Consider the following 14,532-nt stretch of genomic DNA (forward strand, 5'->3'; position numbering starts at 1 on the left):
CTCCACTCCTAACCCTAGGCACCGACACCCCACTCCCCCCCACTCGCGCCCCCACTCTCCCTCTCCCCGATCCAATCGGGATCGGGCTTGAACGCCCGCCGCCCCGGCGCGACCCCCCCTCCGACCTCGCCTCTTCCCCCCCGACGGCAGCTGACGCCCCCGTCGCCGCGTCGCAGCTCGCCGTCGTCCGCGCCCCGCCGACCGCCACCACCTCGACCCCGCGCGCCCTCTCCTTCCACGCGGCGCTGCCCGACCCGAAGCCGCTCGGCGCCCCGTCCCCATCGCCAACCACCGCCATCGCCCGACGCCGCCCGAAGCTACCTCGCCGTCGCCGGATCTCGCTTCCCCGACTCCTCCCCGAGCCATGCTGCCCTTGACCCTACGGATCCGCGGTGAGGCCCCCGGCCTCCTTTCCTCTCTGCTGCTCGCGCCGTCCTGGGGTCGTGCACGCGCCGCCCGGTGCTCGTGCTCGCGGTGAGCACGCGTGCACCCGCGCGCTAGCCTCGCCTGTGGTCCGCGCCGTCGTCCGCCCCGGCGCGCTCCGCGCTAGGCTGCGCCGCGCCTCACGCCCGCGGCCACCGCGACCATCTGCACCCGCCTCCGAGGCGTTGGGCCCCGCTCCACTCCCTTCCTTCGCTGCTGCCATACGCAGTCGCCGGTTGTCGCCCACGCCGGCCACGCCCGCTCAGTCCCGCTCCGGCCGCGGCCTTGCCTTGTTCCCCCCCCCGGTTGGGCTCGGCCTCAGCACGGGCGACGGCAGCCACCCGCACGCCCCTGCCCGCTAACCCGCTAAGGCCCCCCGGGGCCTATGACAAGGGGGCCCCATCCCCCAGAATGTTTTAATAAAAAAAAAGAATTAAAAAAATATACAAAATAATTAAATAAACAATAATAATTAAATTAATTAATTAATTAAGGAATTAATTAAGTTAATTAATTATAATTAAATTAACCTAATCACTAATTAACATAATTAACTGTTAGTTAACTAAAACAGTGTATGACATGCGGGACCCACACGTCGGGTTGACCAAGTCAACCCTGTTGATTGCTGACGTCAGCATGACATCATGCTGACGTCATAAATTCATTTTTCGAATTAACTAATTAATTAATTAAATTCCAGAAATTAATAAAATCTTTAGAAAATCATATCTTTTAATCCGTAACTCGGATTAAATTATTTTCAACATGAAAGTTGCTCAGAACGACGAGACGAATCCGGATACGCAGTCCGTTCGTCCGCCACACCCACTTAACCTATCGAACCCGCAACTTTCCCCCTCCGGCTCCTCTGCCTGAAAACACGAAACACCGGGAATAGTTTCCCGGATGATTCCCCCCTTAACCAGTACCACCTCATACCGCGTTAGAACACGTCTAGCTCTGCTTGTTGACCTGTTATGCACTTGCTTGCTATGTATTTACTGTTTCTCCCCCCTTTTCTCTCCGGTAGCCCCCGTGACGATGCTGATGCCCCTATGGACGACTACGTCACCGACGACCCCTCTCTCTTGCCAGAGCAACCAGGCAAGCCCCCCCCCCCCTTGATCACCATATATCGCCTATTCTCCTCTATACTGCTTGCATTAGAGTAGTGTAGCATGTTACTGCTTTCGTTAATCCTATTCTGATGCATAGCCTGACATTGCCGCTACATTTGTTGATACCTTACCTGCAATCCTAAATGCTTAGTATAGGATGCTAGTTTATCATCATTGGCCCTACATTCTTGTCAGTCTGCCTTGCTATACTATCGGGCCGTGATCACTTGGGAGGTGATCACGGGTATATACTATACTACATACATACTATACAGATGGTGACTAAAGTCGGGTCAGCTCATTGAGTACCCGCAAGTGATTCTGACGAGGGGGCTGAAAGGACAGGTGGCTCCATCCCGGTAGAGGTGGGCCTGGGTTCCCGACGGCCCCCGACTGTTACTTTGTGGCGGAGCGACAGGGCAGGTTGAGACCACCTAGGAGACAGGTGGGCCTGGCCCTGTTCGGCGTTCGCGGATACTTAACACGCTTAACGAGATCTTGGTATTTGATCTGAGTCTGGCTACGAGCCTATACGCACTAACCATCTACGTGGGAGTAGTTATGGGTATCCCGACGTCGTGGTATCAGCCGAAGCACTTCAGACGTCAGCGACGGAGCGGCGCGCGCCGAATTGGACTGGAACGCCACTAGGCTAGGTCTGCTTTCGGCCGCGTACGCAACGTGCAGGTGTGCTATGGGCGATGGGCCCAGACCCCTGTGCGCTTAGGTTTAGACCGGCGTGCTGGCCTCTCTGTTGGCCTAGGTGGGGCTGCGACGTGTTGATCTTCCGAGGCCGGGCATGACCCAGGAAAGTGTGTCCGGCCAAATGGGATCGAGCGTGTTGGGCTATGTGGTGCACCCCTGCAGGGAAGTTAATCTATTCGAATAGCCGTGATCTTCGGTAACAGGACGACTTGGAGTTGTACCTTGACCTTATGACAACTAGAACCGGATACTTAATAAAACACACCCTTCCAAGTTCCACAGACAACCCGGTGGTCGCTCTCTCTCAGGGATACGAGGAGGGGATCGCCGGGTAGGATTATGCTATGAGATGCTACTTGGAGATGCTATTTGGAGGACTTCAATCTACTCTCTCCTACATGCTGCAAGGCGGAGGCTGCCAGAAGCGTAGTCTTCGACAGGACTAGTTATCCCCCTCTTATTCTGGCATTCTACAGTTCAGTCCACTGATATGGCCTCCTTACACATATACCCATGCATATGTAGTGTAGTTCCTTGCTTGCGAGTACTTTGGATGAGTACTCACGGTTGCTTTCTCCCCCCTTTTCCCCTTTCCTTTCTTTCTGGTTGACGCAACCAGATGCTGGTGTCCAGGAGCCAGACGCCATCATCGACGACGACCCCTACTACACTGGAGGTGCCTACTACTACGTGCTGCCCGCTGATGACGACCGGGAGTAGTTTAGGAGGATCCCAGGCAGGAGGCCTGCGCCTCTTTCGATCTGTATCCCAGTTTGTGCTAGCCTTCTTAAGGCAAACTTGTTTAACTTATGTCTGTACTCAGATATTGTTGCTTCCGCTGACTCGTCTATGATCGAGCACTTGTATTCGAGCCCTCGAGGCCCCTGGCTTGTATTATGATGCTTGTATGACTTATTTATGTTTTAGAGTTGTGTTGTGATATCTTCCCGTGAGTCCCTGATCTTGATCGTACACGTTTGTGTGCATGATTAGTGTACGATTGAATCGGGGGCGTCACATCGTGCTTCCCCTTGCCGCTGATCCAATACCAGCTCATGGCGCCGACGGGGAGGTGGGCGAGGGGGGTGCGGTGGCACTGCTAGGGTATGCTCGCCCGTGTCGGGCTCGAGAAGGCAGGTCGGTCAGGAAGTTGAAGTTGTGGACTGGCCAGTCCACGGCTTTCACATTAAGAAAGACGACGCCCCTCCGGCCATGTGAATGACAACCGAGGCCCGCCGCTCGCGTGCATTGAATTTGGGCGGTGGAGGTAGGTCGATGGCCGCCACGCGTCCCCGAGGCGGACGATGAGCAAGCGCGTGCCAGTCCGTTTGACGTCCGTGTGGCCGCAAACCGAGCGCTTGTTTGCACCAGAAATGGGGCGGGCCGGATGCGAAACGGATAAAATTTGCGGATGCGGCCGCACGTTGGGCCGTGTCATCTGTCTGTTTCGGCCCAAATGAACACGAGCGGACAGGATGAAGTCACACGTTGGAGTTGGCCTAATATTACCACTAAGATTTCCCATGATCACATATTCGCGTATTTCGGTGGGGTCTGGAATACTTGTAACTCTGAAATTTCGAGCCAGATTTGATCTAATATTTAGATTAGGTTAAATTTTATTGAGTTTTGCAAACTCAAAATCAAAAAGAATTTCGGAACTTTCACGTATTTAGGCGACGTCCAAAAGTTTTTCGTTTATGAAATAAAAAGCATTGACTACTGCTATCTTCTTTCACGATTGCTGTAGTGTAATATTCCTTTTGTGGGGCCCCTGCAAAGCAAGGCAAGCAAGTAGTCAAAGGCATCCGGAAACAGCCGGGAAACCAGGAAGCAGATCATTTTTTTTACATAATCCCAATTCTACCATCCCCTGCTTCGTTCTCTTCCCAACCAACTCCGGTTCATGGTGTTCCAGCCATCATTCCATCTGATACAAGCAGAGAGTTGGCGAGGATGGATTGATCACCATTTGTGTAGTTCTTTCTTCCCTTCCCTGTTGCTGCTGCTGGTCGGGTCTCGTTTCAGAATTTAGATAGCTTGGGTGGGATTGAGAAACGGTTTGCGAGACCGGCGGCATGTTTGGGTCTGAATATAGATAGCCGTGAAAGATCTGAAGTGACAAATGTTTGGGGTTGAGTCCACTCAAAATGAACTGCCAAGTTCGAATTGTGTGGCTTGGGTCGCTGTTTTTTCTTTTCTTTTCAAGAAGAAACAGAAAAGGTACACGGGTTTTTTTTGTTTTCTTTTTTTGTTGGCGGGTCAAGTCCAAAGTCCAAACATGCCTGCAAGTTGATCTTGTTGTGTGTTGGTAGGCAGCCACGTGCGAGTATATGTGTACAAGGTAAACACAGTACTAAGAGCATCTTCATCAGATGATGCAAATTTAAAGATGTAAAAGTTTACTCCCTTCGTTCGAAAATATAAGAACTTTTGACATTATGCTAGTGTCAAAAACGTTTTTATATTTTGGGACGGAGGAAGTACATCTTTAAAAAATGCATTTTACAACTCTAAAAAAGAGGCAATTTCAAAAGATGATGTATATTAAAGATGTGATATGATCAGCTCTAGTTCTATTCATACCAACAATTCTCAGGATCAAGTTGTTGATGTACAAAATATGGGCGTGTTTGAGTCTAGTAGGGCAAAAGGACCAACATGTTCTTCTATCTTTGCATGCATCGGGCAATCAGGAAGGTTGCATGCATGCATGCAAGTGGGTCAAACCAGAAAACAATTGGAGGCCATCTAATCTTGTACTCCCTTCATTTTTATTTACTCCGCAAATTAGAGTTGACTGAAGTCAAACTTTCTAAAGTTTGACCAAGTTTATAGAAAAGAATATAAATATTTATCACAACAAATCTATATAATATGAAAGTACAATCAATAATGAATATAATGGTATTGATTTGTCATTGTATGTGTTAACATTTTTATCTATAAACCTGGTCAAAGTTTATAAAGTTTGACTTTGATCAAAGCTAATACACGAAGTAAATAAAAACAAAGGAAATATGTGGATGAGAGAGACCAGGAGATGTATAATCTGATCTTCAAGGCCTACACGACATTAGTGCTACTAAAATATAAAGACACGGTCCAACAAATCAAAAGGATATTAAAGTTTCTTTCAGATAAAAGAGGAAGAAATCACGTTGGCTATTTCTTTAACCGACTACGGCCGCCTCACCGCGCGAGGAGTGACGCGACCAACTTAAATAACTGAATACACGACATCGAAAGGTCACGGTGTCGTGGCCGTGCTGCAAGGCCCGTGGCCAGAGGGCGTGGTGATGGAGCTGGAGGACCTTGGCACGGAGTACCTCGAGGAAATGCTCGCCGCCGCCGTCGACATGACGGCCTCGGCCTCCGATTCATGGTGCTCGAGCCATCATTCCATCTGATGCAAGAAGAAAGTTGGCGACGATGGATTGATACCATTTGTGTAGTTCGTTCTTCTTCGTTGCTGTTGTTGTTGATGTTGATGGTCGGGTCTCGTTGCAGAATTTGGATAGCATATGTGGGATTGAGAAACAGTTTGCGGAACGGATGGCCGTGGAAGATCTGTAGTGACAAATGTTTGGGTTTGAATCCAGTCCCCCTTTAAAAAAAAAGATGAATGCATGGTTGTAGATAGTTCATAGGGGCCAAGTTCGAATTTTGTGTGGCTTGGCTCGTTGCTTTTTATTTTCTTCTCTTTTGAGAAAGGAATCATAGAAGGTATACGGAATTGCTGTTAGTATTTTTTTTCGTTGGAGGGCGAAGCGGACTGGAAAAAAAAACATGCATGTCCTGATCGAGCAGGTCAAGTCAAAGTCCAAACAGGCGTGCAAGTTGACGTCGGTTTGTGTTGGTAGGCAGTCACGTGCGAGTATGGTAAACACACTACTTCGTCTCTCTCAGTTTACAGGGCGTGCGCGTATCCCTAGATTGTCAATTTGACCAACCTAATACAAGTCATATATTACAAAAAATATATCAATATAAAATTCAGATGTTTTATTTTCAAACCGTTAGGGTGATAAAATTGATAACCTAAGTATACGTGCAGGACTTGTAAACTGAAACGAAGGGAGTACTAGCAATTGGTGTCGCCAATGATCTAATCCCATCCCCTATATGCCCGCGAACACGTCCCTATGCGTCCGCGGACGGTACAGGGCAGGTTCTCATTTGACTTCTTCATAATCATAATCCTCTAGTCTTGGTACCTAAATTCATGCAAATACATGCACGACGATCATACAACGCAAATTCAACGATGCAAAGCTAGTGTAGGCCAAAATAAATCCAAGAATGAATCAACGACTTCAGCTCTTGCGGTCATTGATCAATTTTAAAAAATTATTTCATTGTAGTATGGCTATCAGCGTATATGAAAGATGAACTTAACTCTCGATGAACAATCATCAATTAACAAAATGCAATCTAGTGTCAAACTACCTCGTTCACACCACGAAAATTGATGGACCTAATGCAACAAGAGAGAAGCTTACTGCCGTCCGTCGACATGCCTATTTAAGACGTCCGCGCCTACCTCGCGTGGCGAGGTGGGACTAAACTAGTAATATTTTCGAACGATTTGGGTGCGTACGAGCCTACGTGGCGGGCATGATTGATTGGGGGTTTAGTCCTACCTTACCGCGCGAGAAGTGACGCGATTAGCTTAAATAACCGAGTCCTCTCATAGCGGTAAGCTTTGATCATCAACATACCATTTCTGAAGGTTGTGGACTGTCACTGTGAATCTTCTTTGTGTGATGGTCCATATCACTTACAAAACAAGCATTGATGGCCTTACTTCTTAAAATCTTTAATGATTTTTGACATGTTCGCCGGAATCCGAAAGGGTGCGTCGATTGTGGGTGGGTGGGTGGGGGGTGACAATGTACGAAATTGGCGCGGGCCTCCCGGTTAGTCTGGCGTGACAGGCGTGCCCGAGCGCTTCCAGGCCTCCCCTTATCTGCCCTAGATTTTGGCTGGATATGGGGAGTGCCGGTCAGTCCAGATGTAAAGCAACATTGAGTGTTTGAATATATGAGCCAAGTTGGTTGTGGTTGAACACAAGGCTTCAGAATATGCTGGAGTGCCTCTGGCCTCTACCTGATCGATCACCCACAAGTAATTGGCTCTCCTACTGTCACCTGCTGCGGTGCTGCATCTTCCCCAAAGGACGTACTGTATTTTTCAGAATTTAGCAATGGCAATGATCATGGACACCGTCGTCGTCTTCGCCGCCGGACCGTCGCCGGCTCTAGTAGGTAAGCAAGCTTGTCATCCATGGAAAAGAAATGCCTGTCATGTTCGGTTGCTAACTAAAACCCGGACGCTGCAGGGCTGCCTCAGCTGAGAATGGTCAGGGCCGAGGGGCTGAGGTGCAGATGCAGCAACAAGTCGTCTTCGGCTCTGGCTCCGTTGGTGGCCAAAGCCAAGGGCGCGCCACTGCTTACTCCGGTGAGACATCGCCCGTCTATGTTTTGCATCGTCCTGTTTCTTTCTAACGAGTACTCTACGTTTGTTTCGGTTGTAATCCAACAAGTGGGGTGGTGATGCTCAAAAAAAAAAAAAAACAAGTGGGGTGGTGGCGCAGTTGGATAGCGCGTAAGTCTCAAGGTCGAGGTCGAGAGTTCGAGACTCCCTCACCCTACCCAAAACAAAATAGACCAACGTTGTGATGAAACGCTTAGTGGCAACTTGGGTCGCCACATGTACATCTGAATCATCAGATTTACTCTTGAGCAACTCTGAACCTGGTCTCATCCTTTTTTATTTTTTGGTTCTGCTCAAGAAGTAATCCCCTCCACTGCTGCGCCTGCACTTTTTGGTTTCTCTTTTGAGTTCATCTGTAAGAGTCCACTATGATGAATTTATTGCTCGATTACTGGGAGACGTATCTGTTTCCTAATAACGTGCCAAGAGAGGGAAGAGAATAAAAAAAACATGTTTCGGATTAACATCTGAAGCTCATCGTTTGTTTTCTGGACATGTATGTACAGAGAAGAAGGCACCTGAAGCCAGCGTAGCATGGTCATCGTGCAGGCAGCCAGATAGCATCTTGAACCAGATTTAGATCAAGCCTCCTGAGGTGATCGGCCACTACCTCTTTTTTTTTTTTGTTGCGAATAATGATCGGCCACTACCTTGCCGTGCTCTCCATCAGCTAAAAATCATTTCCTGGGCTCGTTTCTTGCAGTAATTATGCCTGACGTCGACCCCATTCCACAGGGGTCTAGTTGGTTGTGGCTGCACGCGTTTAACCGTCAGCAGGAAGAATCTGTGATTTCTCCATTCCACAGAATTTCCCCAGACGATGCAATATAATCAGAAACCCATGGCACCCTCAAGTAATTGGCACCCCTATCCTACTGTCACCTGCTGAATCGCCCACAAGAGAGAGAGAGAGAGAGAGAGAGAGAGAGAGAGAGAGAGAGAGAGAGAGAGAGAGAGAGAGAGAGAGCACATGTCTATCTGCAGCAATGGCTACGACCAGCGCCGCCGCTGTGGTCTTAGCCGCCAGACCGTCGGCGGCTGCCTCAGCTGAGTGGCCGAAGCGGCAGCTAGCTAGCTGTATATGTAAGTCGTTGTGTGTTTGCTTTTGTAACGAGGATCTCTGATTAAGTTGAGTTAAAATCTCATCACTTCATTTAACTGAAGATGAATGGGAATTGGCAAGATATTAACATCCCTTGAATTTACTCCGTGATTTGTACGGTGCTGTCGCTAGCAAGGGCATTTGTTTCGGTTCCAACTCATCAAGTGGGGTGGTGGCGCAGTTGGCTAGCGCGTAGGTCTCATAGCTAACAATGCGAGTGATCCTGAGGTCGAGAGTTCGAGCCTCTCTCACCCCACATCATATAAAAGACCATCGTAGTGATGAAACGCTCAATGGCAACTTGGGTCGCCACATGGTGCATCTGATTCGTCAGGTGAAACCGAGCATGTCTGAACCATGGTCTTCTTTTTCCATTTTTCATTTTTTTGTGCTGTTACGAGTGCCTCTCTCTCTGCCTTGGTGTTCAAACTGACAACCTCATCCTGCTCTCTGATGGCTCTGTTGCTGTAAGAACACCTTCGTTGAACCATGGTCTTCTTTTTCCATTTTTCATTTTTTTGTGCTGTTACGAGTGCCTCTCTCTCTGCCTTGGTGTTCAAACTGACAACCTCATCCTGCTCTCTGATGGCTCTGTTGCTGTAAGAACACCTTCGTTTTCCCCGTGAGCTAGCGCTGTCGTTCTATAACTGCAGAACAACTTGTTCCTTTCGTACAGTATATATGTGACTAGAACCGGAAGAATGCTCTCACCGTGCAGTGGCGGGATTGGTTGCGGCAGGCGTGGAGGAGGCCGGCGGTGGCGGCCTTCGTCACCGGCACGCGCAATGTACCGTACTACCCAACCCATCGTCCTTGTCTACTGCATAACCTGACTCCTCTGCCTCCTTTTCCTTGATGTATGTAATTGAAATTCAGAAGCATGAGTTTCCAAGATGAATCACCTGTGTTTTTCGTTATGCATGTCCCTCTCTACGGGACTACGGCCCTGCAAGAAAGCAACTCAGGTGCCTTTTCTTTGCAGAATTCGTTCAAACGAGATGCATGCTAGAAGCTTGCTTCGCTTACCATGGTGGCCGGCGAAAGCGGGTGAGGTTGTTGTCGGTCGGGGTGGAACGTTCAAGATTCCGCGGTAGATAGCGCTCGCGCTTCTCTAAAATTGCAGTCGCCGGCCAAGATATATATATATATATATATATATATATATAGGTTTGCTAAACTGAGCCTGAGCGCATACTCTTTATTCTGCGCGCTGGTCAAGCAACGGGCATAACTCCCGCGAAACTAGGCCCGGTGCCATCCGCCTAATCGTCTAATCGTAACCAACTCTTGAAACCATCGTAACAGACGCAAAAAATTACTACATGTGCCTTTGCTCTAGTAATTACCAGCCCAGGATCCTATGCTCGACTAAAAAGCCTTTGACTACGTAGTAATTAATGATGGTAACAAAAACACCACTCGTATGATCCTATCCACATGTCTCCTGGATTAGTAAAATCTACCAGTTGTAGTAAAAGCTACAAATAGGTTACTACATGCTGACTAGGAATTTACTACCGTCTCTAAGTTAGACAGACAGACAGTAAAAACACTCACATTGTGGTGATATCCATCTATACATGGCCATAGTAGTTCTAATTACCATATAGTAATACAATCATCACAAACTACCTACTTGCAATTGGCTCGTAACACCATTACCATTACTAGAAGCGGACACTCTTCATACAAGCAAAAAAGTGGATTGGTTTGGTGGATCAGGAACTGCGACCACGCATATAGTAATTAATTTAATTCTGTTACTATATTCACCAAAGGTTTTACTATCAAGGTGGGAAAAAAGTGGCACGATTTGGCGGAGCGGGGACCGTGTCTGCACATAGTAACCGTTTTAATTCTATTACCATATATACCAAAAGAGTTTACGATCAGGTGGAATAAAAAATCGTTGATTAGGCCGAGTGACCCATGCGATCTGGCCGGAGCGTATAATTAGCATTCTGCGCTCAGGCTCACTTTAGCGCCACCGTATATATATATATATATATATATATATATATATATATATATATATATATATATATATATATATATATGCAGTTGAAGCACCTGCAGGAGGTTGTACAAAATATTGTTGCTGGTTCGAGTGGGGACTGTAATATGTGGTTTCTCTTTTTGTTGTAGCAAGCTCGCCGATATTATTGGTATGAATGTTTTCATCCTGATATTTCAACATGACCTTGCCGTTTGGGAGTGGAAGAAAAAAAAAATACTGAGCTCTATGTTTTCTTTTTTCTTTTTTCTTTTTGCTGTGGAGGGACGAGGGAGCTACTCAAGTTGTTTTCAATATGTCACGGTAGAATGGAAGATATTGTTCCAAAAGATTCTCCTATCAGGTGAATGGTGATTGAGTTATTTTACTTCATTGGAATTTTGATTCTACATTCACTAAGGCGGTATCCTGAAATTGGCAGTTCAAGTAATTACAAACCTGAACATACATGTATTTTTAGGGTCGTAGAATCCAATCTTGGCTACCTTCAAGTAGGACATAAAAATCACAATTTGAGAAGGTCAGGACAGGTGCAATGGACCTCAGCATTGACTCACGTGCAGCTAAGCTTGCTCACCATTTGAGTGCAGTGGAGTGTATACCACTACCACCCTCTAGCTACTCCCACTTTATCATACTTAACTTCGCTAGCTCAGCTACAACGATTAAGGCCAACTCTAACGCAAGACCCAAAACGGACGTCTGGCGTTCGCTTTTCGTCCGTTTGGGACAGAAAAACGGACACGAACGTCCGCTTGCGGTCGTGCGGGCATCGATGCGCCCAACGGGCACGACTCGTCCCAAACCGTTCGGGGTCGTTGACTTCAGATTTTTGTCCAAAAAAAAGAGAAAAAAAACTTGCAAATAATATGAAAACATGAATTACAAAACAGTACTATAACGCAATCATCTACGCCCCTCCACAGTGATTTAAAGTTTTAAACCGTCGGATTTATTAAACTCAACGCTTCAGATATGCTCCAAAGTCCAAACGCACCGTGCGTCCCAGGGGCTTTTTCCTGCGTGACCGTGACTCATGGTCTGCCTCAACGTGCCCGGGCCACTGCTCCTGAGAGCGACCTCAACTTCCTCTCATTAATTGGGCCGAAAGCTGTTAAATGGACCTTGATTTGTTTTTTACGCTCCACACGGAAGATCGTCAGGCAGACGCAGTGATTTAAAGTTTTAAACCGTCGGATTTATTAACTCAACGCTTCAGATATGCTCCAAAGTTCAAACGCACCGTGCGTCCCAGGGGCTTTTTGCTGCGTCACTGTGACTGCCTCAATGTGCCCGGGCCACCGGGGAGCTCCTAGTCAGCGCTGCAGGCGCCCGTTAACGAGCTGGCGCCTGCAGCGTCGCTGACATGGGCCGGCCCAACGCGCGCTTGCACTCAGGACTGGATTCTCTGTTGAAGTGAAAAAGCAATAAAAAATGAGGATCACTGGGGATTCGAACTCAGGACCTGATTGTTGCGGGTGCACCTCACTAATCACTAGACCAAACAAGCTTTGTTGTCTACTACAAGAAAATAGCTCTAGTTAACCATTCCGTGCAGTAAAACATTAATATATACTCAATATAAATTATCTCAAAAAAGAAAACGTGATTTAAAAAAAAGACATCAAATTTAAAGAAAAGTTTCAAAAAAATGAAAAAGGTTAATTGCTTTTCAATAAAAGTTCATTGAATTCGAGAAAAGTCCACTGAATTCGAAGAAAGTTCATTCGAAAAAAGTTCATCGAATTCTAAAAAAGTTCATCAGATTCGAAAAAAGTTCATTGAAATAAAAAAAGTTCATCGGTTTTGAAAAAAGTTCATCGAATTCGAAAAAAGTTCATCAACTTTTGAAAAAAGTTCATCGGATTTGAAAAAAGTTCATCGAATATTGAAAAAAAGCTCATCGATTTTGAAAAAAGTTCATCAGATTCAAAAAAAAAGTTTATCGAATTCAAAAAAAGTTCATCGGATTTGAATAAAAGTTCATCGAATTTGAAAAAAAGTTCACAAATCTGAAAAAAGTTCATCGATTTGAAAAGAAAAAGTTCATCAACTCGGAGGAAGAAAAAGTTCATCGAATCTGAAAAAAGTTCAGCATTTTAGAAAAAAGTTCATCAAATTTGAAAATTTTCCATCAGATTTGAAAAAAAGGTTCGTTGATTTCGAAAATAGTTCACCGGATCTGGAAAAAGTTCATCGGATTTAAAAAAAATTCATCGGATTTCAAAAAAAGGTTCATCGAAATTGAAAAGGAATTTATTGATTTCGAAAAAGGTTCACCGAATTTGAAAAAGGATGAGGAGAAAAGAAAAAGAAAAAACCGAACTTACATAGATAATAAATAAGTGGACTAAAAAAGGATTTGACAGAAGCTGTCACGGCCGGGTGGCTCGAGCGTGGCGCTCGCAGCGGCGAGCTACTGGGTTCGATCCCTCGGTCATGCACTTTTTTTTTACGTTTCTCTAGAAACAGAAGAAGAAGAAAAAGCAAAACGGGCAGAGCCCAGGTAACTCGGCTGCAGGCGCCCGTTTGCAAATTGCACTATAACGGGCGCCTGCAGCGCCAAATAGGAAATCCCGGGCCACTGCTCCCGAGAGCCACCTCAACTTCCTCTCATTAATTGGGCCGAAAGCTGTTAAATGGGCCTTGATTTGTTTTTGACGCTCCACACGGAAGATCGTCAGGCAGACGCCGTCGACTGAGCAAGGAGCCCTAAAAAAACAGAGCGGGCGGAGCCGCGTCGTGGGGGAAGGCGACGGGTGGAGTCGCCGCGGTTTTTTCGTGCAATTAATTGCACGGAAGGTGAGTCGCTGCTGCCCTTCCGTTTTCTTGGCTTCCCATTGTTGTTCATGGCCGTTTCTGAACTGCCCACCTCCTCTTCCCTACTTCACGAGGCTACTTATGCCCTTCTCTCTCTTCGGGTGGAGTACTACATCTTTCCTCTCCTTCTTGCCTCCTGAGCAGTCATGGTTAACGCCTAGGTTCTCTCTACTTGCTTCTCCCTCATCATGCTATAATAGATGCTAATCGCTACTTTGTTTGGAGATCATGGCTACAGCGGCGATAGGCTCACTAGTAGAAAAATGACCTAATATGAGAAACATTAGTACCGGTTCGCATATGAGCCGGCACTAATGCGTCCATTAGTGCCGGTTCAAATGACTTGGCAAGAGGTGACCTTTAGTACCGGTTCTTTGGAAATCTTTAGTACCGGTTCGTGCCACGAACCGGTAGTAAAGATGCTGGTGCCCGACCAGCACCTTTAGTACCGGTTTGTGGTACGAACTAGTACTAAAGAGGTTGTGGCAGGCGCTATTTTTAGTCCCACCTCGCTCCCCTAACAAGAATTTGACCACCTTAAGTATGTTACTTCTCAAACTATCCCAAACATTTGGTCTTCATTGAACTCTATGTGTAGGATCTGTGGCTGGAATAGGAGTCTTCGCCGGTTCATAAATCGGTGGTAGATTCCTATTGACGATTTAGATTCTATACAAAAAGATCGTTGATGATCAATGTATTTTTTATATGTACTTCTGTGTAGCAGTAGCGCGTTTTGGCTGAAAGGCGGTACTGATCAATGTATTTTTCTGCGTTTAGATGCACAATTTAAATATGTTGTTTTTCAAACTATCACAAGCATTTGGTCTTCATTGAACTCTATATATAAA

General features: G+C 46.6%; 1 non-coding gene across 1 annotated transcript; it reads left to right on the forward strand.

The window, feature by feature from the left end:
• Positions 1-9,013: 9,013 nt before the first annotated feature.
• Positions 9,014-9,103, forward strand: TRNAM-CAU (transfer RNA methionine (anticodon CAU)). The gene is given in 2 exon segments: positions 9,014-9,051; positions 9,068-9,103. It is a non-coding gene; the product is annotated as a tRNA-Met (tRNA).
• Positions 9,104-14,532: the final 5,429 nt, after the last annotated feature.

Source organism: Triticum aestivum, chromosome 1B (assembly GCF_018294505.1).
Source record: "Triticum aestivum cultivar Chinese Spring chromosome 1B, IWGSC CS RefSeq v2.1, whole genome shotgun sequence".
Classification (NCBI taxonomy): Eukaryota; Viridiplantae; Streptophyta; class Magnoliopsida; order Poales; family Poaceae; genus Triticum; species Triticum aestivum.